We start from the raw sequence: 13,914 nt of genomic DNA, 5'->3' as shown, positions 1-13,914 counted from the left end.
CACATACAGAGGAACAGAAAAACTGCAACCAAACTCTGACCATCTCATGTGAGTCACTTTCCTCATCCCAAAATCAATGTTCAGCAAGAACGCCCAGACCAACGAGGGGAAACGGAACATAGAACGCTCCCTTTCCCGTCCGTTGTAACGGTGTGTTTACGGTGACGGAACGCGCTGCCATTCCGAAGCAAAACCCTGACCTCCAAGGTGGGAGCTGCGATGTATCAACACTTTCTTTGCAGAACGGGTTAACTGCGGTGTGGCCTGCTTCATATAGGAGAGTTGATGAACCCCGGTTCGCACCCGCCCTGAATCGGTAAGGACACACATGTGTGAACACCGGAGTGGAACGAAATTGTGCCGGACAACATATTGGCGAACATGCTCCCGAAAACATCCGGACCAAATGTCCACCGGCGTCCACGGTGTGGATGGTTGCAAAGTAAATTAAGAAAAGTTTGAGCTTGTTTTTAAATTGATTTCGGTTCACCAACAGTGAGGGTTGACGACTTCAAAGGAAGGGCGTTTTCGCAGCAGGAATTGACAGTTCAAACGAGCGCCATCAACAGCAACAGCCAAAGATCGGTTTTTGAGCACAAGAGAATGAATCAGAATTTTAAAAAAATACAACCAGAATCACCGAAAACAATAAAAAATAATCTCTGTGCCATTAGGGAAAATTCAAAGAACAAAACCAAAAGTCATTCCGAGTAATTGGCACAAAAAAAATCGCAACAACATCAAACATTTGCATGAACGATTCACTTTGTGCTTTGTCTTGCCCAAAACCCTATTGAACTCTGCAACTCTCCAACACCTCTGCATCGATTTCAGATGCTCCCGAAACAGCGCTTATCATTATCAAAACAACATGCAAATAATGCTCCATTATCAAATGATCGTGAGTCGCAGTTTCAGGCATTTGATAGCTTACGGAATGGTCTTTTTTTTCGGGTGGTGGACAGACCAACCCAAACCCAAGTTAATTAACACAGAAAGTGGTATCAACGCTGTTTGCTTCCTCTAATCGGTTTCTCCGCGTGAATGGTTTCTGGGTCAACAATGATGGACAGCAATGATGCATCGTCGGTCAAATGAAGGAGCATTTCTTGCACTTACGAATCAATTTTTGTGCTTCACGCTCATTAAACGATCGATTGCAGCATTCAAAAACCCCCTGGAATCGGAAGGGAACTAAGCCAAACAACTTGTTTCAATCACTTTTGTTCCTTTGCCGAAGCAATCTTTTCGAATGGTCGTCCTTCGCTGTAGAAGTGTAACGGCCGCCGCTCGCAGCGACTTGCTCCAAATCTCTATCTCGCAACGACGAAAGGCCATTTTCATCCTTTTTTCCCACACACTCCATCCCGAGGACATCGATGGAAACGAAACGGATCGAACAAAGCTCGTCCCGGAACCATGGCTGAGAACGTAGCAGGGACAGCGAACGGGAGAAGAGAAAAATAACATGATACTAATTAATTATCCTCTATAAAACATAAATTTAATTAATCTACTAAATACCTTCCCTCTTCGCACCTTCGTTCGTTCGGTCCTTTCTGCTGTTGCTGCTGCTGCTGCGGATCCTTTCTTTCTTTTCGCACGCTGTTCTCGCTCATGCCGCTCTAGTTGTCTTCCGTTCCGTCGGGCAAGATAACACTCAACCTTCCCTCCCCCCGGTTACTGGAGCGAATGGGGTTGTGAAATCCAGACACGCCAAAACCTGAGACCTTGCTTGCTCGGTCGGCTGCTAGGTCGGTCAATTCGCGAGTGCTACCGGTTTTAAGTGTCCGTCCAACCCGGCTCGAAACCCATCCTTCATTCCGCCTACCCAAACGAGCCCGATGGTTCGAGATGGATCCATTTTCTCCAGCGCTAAAGTAACAAAGTGCCTGCTAGCGAACCAACCATGCCGCCCAGAGAGAAGGTAGTGGACTTTTATCGTTAGCACACCGTCCGGTCCTCACGGTCCGATACCCTTTGCGCCGCTTGCGCCTTGCAAATCGGTCGCTTGAATCCTTCACCACCCTAAAGCACCGGCGAACGCGACTCACCTCCACGGTTCCAAGGAAGAAAAATTAAATCTTCTCCTTAAGGTGACGACGATCGCTAGGCTTGAGAGAGCGAGAAGAGAGAGAGAGCGACTGCTGCTGCGGAAAATTTATGAAGCGTGCCGCGTTGTTAAAAAGGACGCAGTGAAGAAAAGCCTTCGTCGCCGGCGCTTCACTGCGGATGCAAATTGAAAGCTACAGCCTCGATGCGCCTTGCCCTGTCTACGGTCTACGTAGGAAGTATTGCAGAAAGAAAGACGAAAAAAACACGACACTCCAGCAAACCGGCGTATTAATTACAGACCCCTGAACCAGGTTGACGCCTATCAGCAACTGAAACGGAGAAACGATGCCAAGACAGCTCCACTACCTAGCCTCTCAAACAACTGGGCAGGTTGCAGGTTCTAATTAATAAAACTGTTTCTCTATTTTATAGTCGCGCGCCGTAAATTAATGAATGACGAAAACTGGATTAAGCTACCTTTTTATTGCTAAAACTTGTCACAGGAAACATAAAGCTAGCAGCGCGAATGCATATTTAAGCTTAATGAAGTGTTCGCAACCCTGCTCGGGCGGCATTTTAGATGTGACTCGTACGTTTGCGTTTTAATGTGCAATATTAAGGCAAAAGATCAATAAGCAATGTCGCAGAAACGAAACCTTTTCAAAGTGTATTTATACACATTTTTTAATGCGTTTCTATTTCCTCAACGTCTGTAAAATGGTGTGTAAAACACCCATCTACCCGCACCCCATGCAAAACATGCTACGATTAATGCCGGAAAGTGGCTTTGTGTTAAAATTAATCATTCCATGTAAACTTCCAGCTAACCTCTCCCACAGGCTCGCCAGCATTTTGCTAAACCGTACTTGTTTGATATCTTTTTAATTAGAATTAATTCACCCTAACTTGCACCCTATCCTTTGGTGGGATTGTGATGCAGCAACGATTGCGAGAGAGTGAGTGAGAGAGAGAAAAGCACAAAAAACGCACGGGAAACGCAACCCACCCTCGACGTCAAGGGCAAAGCAATTCTTCTTCCGCTTCTCAACCCGACCCAAAGGCAAGCAACAACAAAAACAACAACGGCAAAAAACGCTCAGAACAGAACGCGTTCACCCCCTCAAACACCCTCTCACACAGACACGGGCCGCGTTGGGAATGATTAATGGATCAACGCTGTTTGATTAGCTTATCTTTGGCCTAGGAGGCGTCTTGCACAGGGCCCCACCGTACGCGGCACAGTATGGACCTTTCGATTGTGTTCTTTCTTTCTCGCTAGCTTTTTTTCTACTCTCGTTTTGATTAATTTGGGTAGATTTTTTTCACTTCTTACTTTTTAAACACTTCTAGATGGGTGTATTTTTTATACAATACCTTTATGTTTTTTTTTTATGTGTTTTAAGAGAGTTTCTATTCTCTTCTTATTGCATTTACATCGTCCTATTCGCGTAAGGCTTCATTAGAACCCAGTCTTTAGTCCGACCGTACGATCCGTCATTAATTGTTAGGTCAAGGGTGAAATTTGAACGGTTGCGCGAGGGTGCGCTTGGGGTCGAATTTTCACGCCATGCTTCGGTGAAAAGCTGCTGCCCCGAAAGAAAGTAGCAAAAAACTCCTATCGATGCACATTTACATCTACGATTCGATTAACGGATGCAATATTTAAATTAAATTTTCCCTTCAAGCGAACGTATAATGCGAACTAATGGACGTATCTTCAAGGGAGTGGCACAACAAAACGACAGCTTAACTTCTACATTTCTTTAACGTTAAACAGTTTGCACTTTCGCGACGCAGTGTAGAGTGTCGTCGCCTACTATCAAAGAACAACGGCACAACTCCCAAACAAACGACACTTCGCCACATCCCGCGCCACACGTTACGCCAACGGAAATGGAAACCATTCGGGCAGCCTGGCGGTGGTGTTCCGTGGCCCATGCGACGTGTTGACTGAGGATATTTGTACGTAATTTATTATAACTCTTATCAAAATTAATTAAACTAATTTATCGCTGGAAATTAATTTTTCTCCCCCGTCTCGCCCTGTGGCGCATTCCGCACCGTGGTGTGGCTTTGCGCCATGCGGAAAGGATACAAGGATACGATGTGCCAAGAGAAAGTTTGGTCAGATTTGGAGTGCCAAAACCCGGCGGTGGGAGAAGGTGCAAATGGGGCAATCATTTCCGTATTTATTTACTCAACGTGCGGGAAAGCATTAAAGCGTTCGTCGCCGTTCTGTCACCGTGCGTGGGGTGTGGTGGGTGCAGCGAAAAAACAGATTAAGCAGCCTAAACATAGCGATGATGAATAATTGGAAGACAAAAATAGCCATCAATCTGGCTGGCGACATGGGCTGGTGGGGGGCTGAGAGTGTAATTATTTTATTTTAATTGTTTGTTTTTGATGTTGCAGCTTGTAAGCGCCATCATTCATCACTCATTCCTTTTTTATTGAGGACGTGATTCGATCGCGAGTTGAGTTGAGGGGATGGTGAAATCGCTTCGAACACACGGTAACGTGACCTCGAAACGGAACTAAACAGAATCAGTTTTGGAGTCTTGTTTAAGCTCAAAGCGGCGCTTATCTTCCTTCAAGGGCGACGGATTACGATAAGATTCGATATCTTGCTGTTGGCTGGCTGTTGCAACTGGGTGTTATTCGGTTCGAAACTAGCACAACACCCAAGATCGCCGTCAATAATATCATACATTTATAAATAAATAGGCTTTCTTTTCTATCAGACAACCCCATTCATTACTTCCATTCATGCTTTACACAAATAGCAACAAATCAAACGATGAAGCCACTAATTGATTATAACGCAGCCAAGCCTCCCGAGCTAAATCCGAGCTCCCCCGACGCTGGGCGGCACATAAAACCTTCAATTGGTTGTTTGTTAGTCCACTGATTGCTTTCGTTGTTTGCTCTAGTGTTTGCTGAATTGATCGAATGAATAGAAGTAGAAAAAAACGTACAGCGGAAGAAGAAATCTAACACACACACACACACGAACCTACCGCCACACAAACAATGCACCGGCCAGGTGAGGGTGCCGATCCCACGCTCCTCTTTACCCCCCCCCCCCCCTCCAAACCCAAAAGGCAAATGCGGAAGTTCAATCGCACCCCGGTTCGTCGCGACGCGTGAAGGCACGTCGCACAAACACAGCGCACTGTGATGAGCAATAATTATCGTAATTATAGTGTTTAGCCGGACGGTTGCTTTGCGTACACAATTAACAGATGTTTGTCTATTTGCTCGAGCTCGTGGCTAGAACTTGCCGGCGGGGGCGGGAGGGGAGTGGAGAGAGAGGGAAGATACCAGACACTGGAAACACGCAACCGGAGCACGGAAACGGCTGCCCTGTGCTGTGTCGGATTGGGGCTCTCAAACAGCGAACCACCGAACCCCGTGCCAACGGTTGGCCTATCCCTATTGTGGATCACGCGCTACCCACCGTTGTGCCCTAATGTGCCTGGTCAATAATTCACCCAGCAGGGTAACAGCGACCGGGATGGTTTGGTTGTCCCCGGGAGATTTACATTCGGCGACGTTCGGTGGAAGGTTTTGTTGGAAAGTAGTAAAGGTTTCGACTGTAAAAATCACACAGCTAAACCACGGGAATCGATTTAGTCAGAGGATCTGCGAATCTGATACCAAGCGAAAGTGATGACAACACATCAGCATGTGTCATCAAAGTGATTTAAAAAATGTTCAATTTCAATTCGTTCTCCATCAAACAAATGTTGCTAAGCGAATATGCAATATTCATTATAATTCCAACTTTCATACACCTTTTTCCACCCAACATTTCCAAAAGCCAGTGTTTCTCTCCCCAAAAGCCCATTTCCCAACACCTGGCCCTATCTACTCCACACTCGAAATGATTTATTCGGCAGCCAACCGGAACTTCCGGACTCATGATACGCATGATTGATTGTTGCCAATTGTTCTTCCAACCAGGAGGACCCGGGGTACTTTCGGGAGCGGCCAGCAGAGAGTTTCATCCGCGATCATCACGTGAAACCTACACTCCAGCACAATTGACTCCGACAAAACGCCGGTGCGCCGGAAAGTGCTCGTTTTCAAGCCGATACATAATTTATGGACAAATTGTTCTCCTGTCCCGCTTCTATTTCTACCCCCCAAGAGTACTGCAGGGACTGTAGCGACAGCAGCAGCAGGTCGCTACACTTGGCACAGTGCCCTTTTGGTGTGTGGCTTTTGCAAAGATTACTATCGCAGAACCCGGTGTCAGTGCAGAGTGCAGATTGGATCTGTGTATTATTTTTGGGGTAAGTGTGTCCTCCTCGGCTGCAGCTCAAAACGCTGACTACACGCATTCGTGACTGTGGTAACAGTTCCGGAACGATCTGCCAGACCGATGGGACGGAGATTAGCCGTGACAAAGAAGAACACCGGGCAAAACAAATGTCAAACGTGCAAAGTCAAGGTAACGGCTTGGTACATTTGAAGAACAAAACCTCTTAAAACATCCACCTATTTATCGTTTCAAGATGCACCAGAGGGCGTTAAGGAAAGACATTAATAATTCAACACAGCTGATTCACAGTTGCAGCGAAATTTACGGTTCTACAATCACTTGACCCGCTGGTGCCGGTGGACAAGTCAGTATGTCACGCTAACCAAAACACCCATCGCGCACAATTTCCATTATCGTAAATATAGTTTTCCACCATCAAACACACACACACACACACACACACACGGATACGAGTCATCTGCACCCAGCTGGAACTGGTTCAGAATGATTTGTGATGAGAGACGGCAACAAGAAGGCGCGAGGTTTGCCGTTGGTTCTTTCTTCGCAGACGTAACCAACGTCGGGACTGCGCGGCGGTGGGTGGACAGATTCGAACGATGGTCCGACACCAACCCCAACGTACGATATCCACACGTTAAGACGTTGATTAACTAGCGTCCCACCAAAGTCGAGCGGTGCGGCAGAGTCGAGGCCGGTGCGGCAACATCCCTCCGCCTTGTGCCCCATCTTCTTCCCCTTTTCGGTGATCTTGTGAGATAAAAATATGACTTCATCGCCAACGGAACTGACCAGCATCACACCGCCGCCCTCTGCCGGCGACATCCACACACAGACGACGACGACAACCGACCAAGTTGAACCAATTTACCGACCACTATATTTAGGATGAAAAATGGCGATTTCCTTCAAAAATCGCAACCGGCTTGGGGGTGTGGACGCGACGTCGACCATGCCGGGGGGGGAAACCACGCCAGCGAAAGAGAACCACAACCCCGTGTTTCTATAAATAAGGCGAAACCGTCCTGGCCAACACCGACCCGACCGACTCTCGCGCGCGCGCTCGCCGCCACGCCAACGAGGAACCGCGCACAAGGGCGACAAGGGAAGGAAATCGGGTTATTATTTGCGCTTATTATTGGGGCGGACAGCTGGGCGGCTGCGAACACGCGCGCGCGTGTGTGTGTAGATGCATCTCTTGTGTGTGCAGCCCGACAAGATTTATTATTGTCCAGCCCCAGAACGGGGGGGAACCGGGCCCTGTCCGTCCGGGTGAGCAATGGGCATCGATGCGTGATGATGGATTTTTGTTTACCTCCTACCTCATTCAACTGGATGAGGTTGTTGGGAGGGATGTAAATACTTCGCAAAACCCCTTTTGGAAATGTTGATGACGCTTTACGGACAATTCCACCCAGCGAAAGACCCCAAAAAGATGATTAGATCAGTGCAAGATGCGCCAGCTTTAGTGACGATACTGACTGCGGTCGTAAAGGGCTCCGATTGGCCCCGATTTCATAACGCGGAATGGAAGTCATAATCGTAAAAATAGACCATTTCTTCTTCACCGCCCGTGAACGGGGAGGTTTGGCACCTCTAACAACATCAACAACAACCCCCAAGACAATCATCACCATCGACGTGGTTGCGTCGCCTTTGTCGGGATCGCGTTTGCTGGGCGTTTGCTGTGTGTTGGAGCTGCAACACATCTGGAGTGCAGATTGGAGAGCCGTTTGCTGCACCCGATGCTTTACGGTCTTTTTTTTGTGTTGTATTGGACCAGCAAAAACCTTTCAAGTCTTAAAAACGAGCAGTTTTAATCTTTGCTGCAAGGAAACCGAACAACCGAATAGTCTGTGATTGTGTAAGCAAAACTCAAAACCTCCCAACTGTTCAGCAGCCGTTCGACGACAGAACACACCACCGAATGCATGCTGTGCAGAAATATCAATTTCGCTAATTTAGTTTTGCTTTTCTGCACTCTTTGGCGACACGAGAGACAAACGGAAAGCAAGTAACGCCAATGGAAACCATTATTACGTACGTTTCGTGTTGTTGAGCACAGCAAACACGATCGTGCGCGGTGTACTAAGTGCTGCCTCGCATTCCCTCAAAGCATGATACCTCGAACCTCTGTACTGCACGAAAGAAAAAGTGTGAAAATCGACAACGATCGGTACTGGGAAAATCGGAACCCTCCCCTCTTAAAACAGCACCGGGAAAAGGACACACAATTTCGGTTAAAGTTTTTTGTGTAGTTTCTTGCTTGTGCATCGTTCCAGTAGCCACGACGCTCGGTTCTCGACGTACACGAACGCGTCCAATCTTCATCCACCGATGCCGGGGGGCGGAGGACTGCGCGATAAACCACTTAAACTGCAATTTTGCCTTTGGCGCGTCCCGCTCGCACTCTCGAACGCGACAACTTTCTTCGCTGCATTGTCGAGATAATCAGATCAGTGCCGCAAACTGCCATCAATTGTTTCTCAATTTTCGCGCGCCCTGCCCTTGTCCCCTTTCTTTTCCGCGTGATTCCGGTCTAGTGTTGCACGTTTTGTGCTCCCGCTAGAGTGGGTTAGTTTTTCCTTTTCCTCAAAGGGTAGCAACGGCAGGACAGGCACTGTGTTGGTGGTTTCATGTTCGCCTTTCGCTGGCGGAAAAAGCCATCATTCATTCGATCATTCAATAACGATAGAGTTTGGTGTTTGGTGTGCTTTTTTGTCCAATATCCTTTGATTTTTCAATCCAGTCGCGTGTAGTTTGGCACATTTGAGGAAGTTAGAATGTTTTGCGAGCTTAAGATGCCAACTTTAACAGGTTACAAGGTACATCTTATGGAAATATCTCACCATTCTCCAATCGAACACGCACAAACAGAGGCATTAGAAGGAAATGTGGTTCGTAAAAAAACTGTCCCCAATGTTGGGCAAGGGAAACCTCGAAGAAAGCTACTCCCAAAAAACCTTGCCCAACAAACTAAGGAACGTCTCCTCCCTGTTGCGTGTATTTTTGGGGTCGATTTACCCTCCCAAAAAAAGGGGGTGACCATTTCTCGTCTCACGCCCGTCTCCATTCTTTTGCTTTTCATTTCCATTCAGTACACACGTTTTGCGTGACGTTCCCCATTGCATTCGGCAGAATCGTAAGAACGACAACGAAGTTCAAACCAACAAAAATACACGCACACTCACACGCAGTTTGCAGACATAAACGCGCCGCGCGAACGTTCGTGGACGGCCGCGATCAGAACCGTTCAAAGCGAGCGGTGGTGGCTAGTGGTGGCACGCACGCCATGGTCCGGCGTCTTGCGGTGCCGGTCACATGGTTGACATGGTCTGAAGGTAAGGAGGGTGCACAGAACCTCCCAAAAATCCCCCCCCCCCCCCTCGAAACGATCAGTCTGCGGCTACGGGGAATCGGAATCGAAGACGTGACGGGCATGGCGCACAGCGCAGGAATGCGTCGGTGTTTACCGACCCCTCGAACCCATTGCCCCCTCACCCTGTGACACTCGATACTCTCCGGGCCGCGGCCGGACGGACGTCTTTGTGGTGTACTTTTTTCTTCCCTCTTCTTGGTCTGTTGTGTGTGTTTTGTGTCTCTTCTTCGAGTTCTTCAGCTTCTGCTTGCGGTATGGATGTCGGCGTGGCATGTCATCGTGCGTCCCGCGGAAGCTAGAGAGTTGCTGTGTATGTGTGTGTGTTTGGAGGTATAATTATGAGGTGGAATGCTGATGCAGCGGGGTGAGGAAGGTCACAAAAAATACGCGCCATGACCGGAACAGTCAAACCAAGGGGCCTCCAGGTCAACAGCACCAACGTGTCCGTCTGATCACAGTTGGACATTTTCTGCGTATCCCAGTATAAGCAATTGCAACAGTTGTAGTGTTAGAGTACAAGATAAGCCAGAGATAAGAGATTCGAACATCATTCTCCAAGAACCAAACATTGAAAACTGTTATATAAGAAAATGCAATCGTAAAATAAGGCAAATCTCTATCTCGAATATGTTCCACTAAGATTGCTTACCTTAAAGACGCCTCTCTGAATTCGACAACCACTCGTCAAGATCTGTAAAAGTAACAAAATAAAAAAGTTTATCATCCAGTCATTACCAATATCGTACAAATATATAGCCACTATAAAATTGTATTAAAATCACACATCTCCGGCACAGTGGTAGACGAATTAATAGAACAAATATAACAAACCAGTAAAGAACGGCCAAGAGAAAAAACAGAACGAACAATAAAACAGAACCCCGAAATAAAATAAAAAAAGAAGAAGGCAAAACAACCCCGTGAACTGATGATAAGAGCAATAAAAACAAGCGGGCAAAAAGAGCTTAGAAGAATTTCAAACGACAGCAGCAACAACAGCACACAGCGAAAAAGAAAACAACAAAACCCCCCGAAAGAGATGATCATGATCAGGGAACCATCGTCGTTACGGACAGGGTCGCCCGGGAGAGGTGGGAGAAGACCGGCAAGACCGCCGAAAATAAAACATAAGCAGACAAAAAACACACGGCATCATCATCAGCAACAACAACAACGGGACGGTAAGAACAACAACAAAAACAACAATCACACGCGGCACGACACATACGAAGAGCGATACCAAAACAAAAGGAAAGGAAACGACCAAAGCGGACCTTTCGATCGGACGACGCAGCGAGAACGCTCGAGCCACCAAGCAAAAGGTGAGACAGGCAGAGACAGGGCCAAAAAAGAAAAACAGGGCCAAAGAGGAGGAAAAATAGCAGCAGCAGCAGCGGGACAGGCAGTCACAGAACTTCTTTGCGTGCTGAGCTGTTTAAGACAGTTTTTTTTCTCTCTTTTCTTCTCTTCTCTCGGTTTTATGTTGTTCCCTGTGTTACGATCTCGCTTTCGCACATTTCGTTCCTAACATCTTTCTCTGTTTTCCCTTTCCTTTCTTTCCCTTTTCGTTCGTTGAGTTCTCGGTCGGTTTCTACTGCTTCCTTTCCCTTCCCTACTCCTCGCCTTTGATAAACGGCAACGGATGCGATTGATGCGGAAGGACGGGACCGAAAAAAAGGGATAGCGGGAGAAGGTGTGCAACGGGGGCACGGTACCAGCGGTGCAGATTCTTTTGTGTGGTTTTTCTACTTCTTCGGTCGTTCGGTGCGTTCTTGTTCTTGTTTTTTTGCTGGCTACACCGCCAAGGAACGGATGATGCCGCCGACCAAGAGAGTCGCGCGCGTACTGAGCCTCAACCACCCCCGGTCTCTTCCATAAACGAGCTGCCTGTGCGTGTGTGTGTCAAATGCCAGCATTGCAATGGAGCGGAAGGTACGATGAAGGAGAGGCTGACAGCCGCGCGAGCCGCCCGAGGTTAGGTGGGAAAGGTGGCCAGCAGCAGCAACAACCACTACGGGAGATGGCAATGGGTCAGCCTAAAGCGGAGGAATCGATGATGGATGAGGTGAAGAATAAATGGGACAAAGGAATAAATGGGGGGAAGGAGGGGTATGCGGGAGAAGCTCTCCGGACCATGTGTGGAGGATGTGTGGCATAGAACCACGGACAGGACGCTTGAAAGACGAGATCAAACCACGGAACTTGCTATTATTCGGAGTTGTGAGTAGGAGAAGATGTCACATTGAAGTTGAAGCATACGAAAGTGGGAAGGGAGAGAGGAGTAGACGTTGTGCGTTCTTTGAATGAACTCCAAAACTCGACCGCCACGAACTATACTAGACATCCGCGGAAACTATTGAACCACTAACAAACATTGAAGAATGCACGCTACATCTACTAAACATTGTTTACCTGTCAATTATCTGCTTTCACGCGGGGATCCACTTTCACTTGAGCTTCAATGCTACGGTTTGATAATACTAAAACACTTAAATTAATTCACATCAACACTATTACATAGAGCCAATTGGACACAAACTTTCGATGTAGAACACTCACTCACTTCACAAACTTCACTTGTATGTATGTCTTGAAATTCTGATTTCATTTGGATTGGGTTCTTTCAAACCATGACCTTCTAGGTATCAGCTGTGCATTCACGATGCAGTTTTAGTGCAGTTGACGAACTATCTTCACTCCTTCATTGCCAATTGCAAGATTTGCACAAACTTGAGTTCTAGTTTTGTAAAACATCAACAATTTAATTTCAAGTTTCAAGTTAGTTAGCTTCACTTGGACATTTATTCACAAGATCAACGCGACTGACTCGTTCGCCGACTGTTTGCGACCGTCCGTTCTACCCATGCGGGTTGCAGCGAAAGCGACTACTAAACTACTTCCAGACTACCGGTTTGGAGCATCCGGCCGTTTTTCGCAGACACGGTGGACTGTTTCGTACGCGGCTCCAACGACCGACCGACCTACGCCGTTCGTCCGTTCAGTATGTGTGTGTTCGCGAAAACCTGCTCCTCTTCGCAATCGCGGATGACGTCGGGTCTACCCGGCGGTGCAGTTGATGTCGCCGTTCGTTCGGGTAGGTCCCGTTTTTTTCCCCAGGCCCGGCACTTTGGCCGTGACGTGTCTGTGTTAGTTGCCCCGATAGTGAATTGGATTGTACGCTGTGCATCTCTCCGCGGGCCCTTGTTGTGTATGGGTGTGTGAGTTATTTAATTCGGGCTCATCCCAATTGCATCTTCCGTTAGAGGGATCTTCTCCCTAAAGTTGGGGCAGCAACAAAAAGTTCCGATGTCGGTGGAGTCGTAACGTCTTGCTCGCGAACTGCACATTGGGAAAAACCATGTGCTCCATCTCGTTGAGTGACTCGCTCGTGGTAGAACAATGAGTTGAGCGAAGATGCTTCATCTCACCGGCGTGAGCGGAAGAGAATCAGAGATTGGCGTAGTGAGAACGGAGAGTTTTGTTCCACGAGAGAGAAAAAGAGCGAACGTAAGAGAGTGAGTTCCGTTGCTAATGAAACGACCCGTCCGGCAAAATGAGTGTATTTTTTGAGTGATTTGAGTGACGCTGTCGAAATACAGTGTCTCTTCGACGAATGAGTTACACCCTCGCGCGAGCCCTCCCCCTCCCCACCCGTAACGCACGGTGCGCTCTGCAGTTCTCAATGTGTTTGTGTTCTTTCGAGCCATGCTACCAACACATCAAAAGCTTCTTGTTTTTCGCTTTCTTTCATGCACTTATTCTAAAACTAAACACAAACACTGTCATTTTTTATTACATTAAACACTTTATTGAAACATAAAGTACACACTAAAGTACACATTTAGAATCCTTCATACTCACGAATGACGTCATACCGAGTCGAGCCAGGCTGCGGGAAACTTGTCGACAATCTGCGTTGACTCTGTTCAGCAAATTCTTACCTGTCTATCCACGCACTGCATGTGCGTCTGTGCACACTGTTTATTCACTTCACACTTTATCAAAACACACCGGCGCACGAGACATTGAACGAAATGCACCAACGCACAAACACTGCGCGCGGGACTTTGAACAAAACACGCACAACCATCTCCGGCAAAGCGTCGCGCTGTACTGGTGGTGTTGTACGCGTAGGAGGGGGGGACATACGGAGCGATGGTTCGATGCTGTAGTGTAAGCGAGACAACACGATGTGACG

At 47.5% G+C, this 13,914-nt stretch overlaps 1 protein-coding gene across 1 annotated transcript in view; it reads right to left on the bottom strand.

The window, feature by feature from the left end:
- Positions 1–12,713, bottom strand: part of LOC3291599 (LIM domain transcription factor LMO4) — a 173,479-nt gene extending 160,766 nt beyond the window's left edge. Inside the window, exons 1-2 of the mRNA XM_061655164.1 lie at positions 12,129–12,713; positions 10,366–10,407 (exon numbers count right to left, since the gene is read on the bottom strand). The gene's annotated coding sequence lies outside the window, so the exon portion shown is untranslated. The remainder of the gene's footprint in view (positions 1–10,365; positions 10,408–12,128) is intronic.
- Positions 12,714–13,914: the final 1,201 nt, after the last annotated feature.

This window comes from Anopheles gambiae, chromosome 3 (genome assembly GCF_943734735.2).
Source record: "Anopheles gambiae chromosome 3, idAnoGambNW_F1_1, whole genome shotgun sequence".
Classification (NCBI taxonomy): Eukaryota; Metazoa; Arthropoda; class Insecta; order Diptera; family Culicidae; genus Anopheles; species Anopheles gambiae.
The sequence above is the reverse complement of the archived record's forward strand: the minus strand, read 5'-3'. Positions and strand labels throughout refer to the sequence as shown.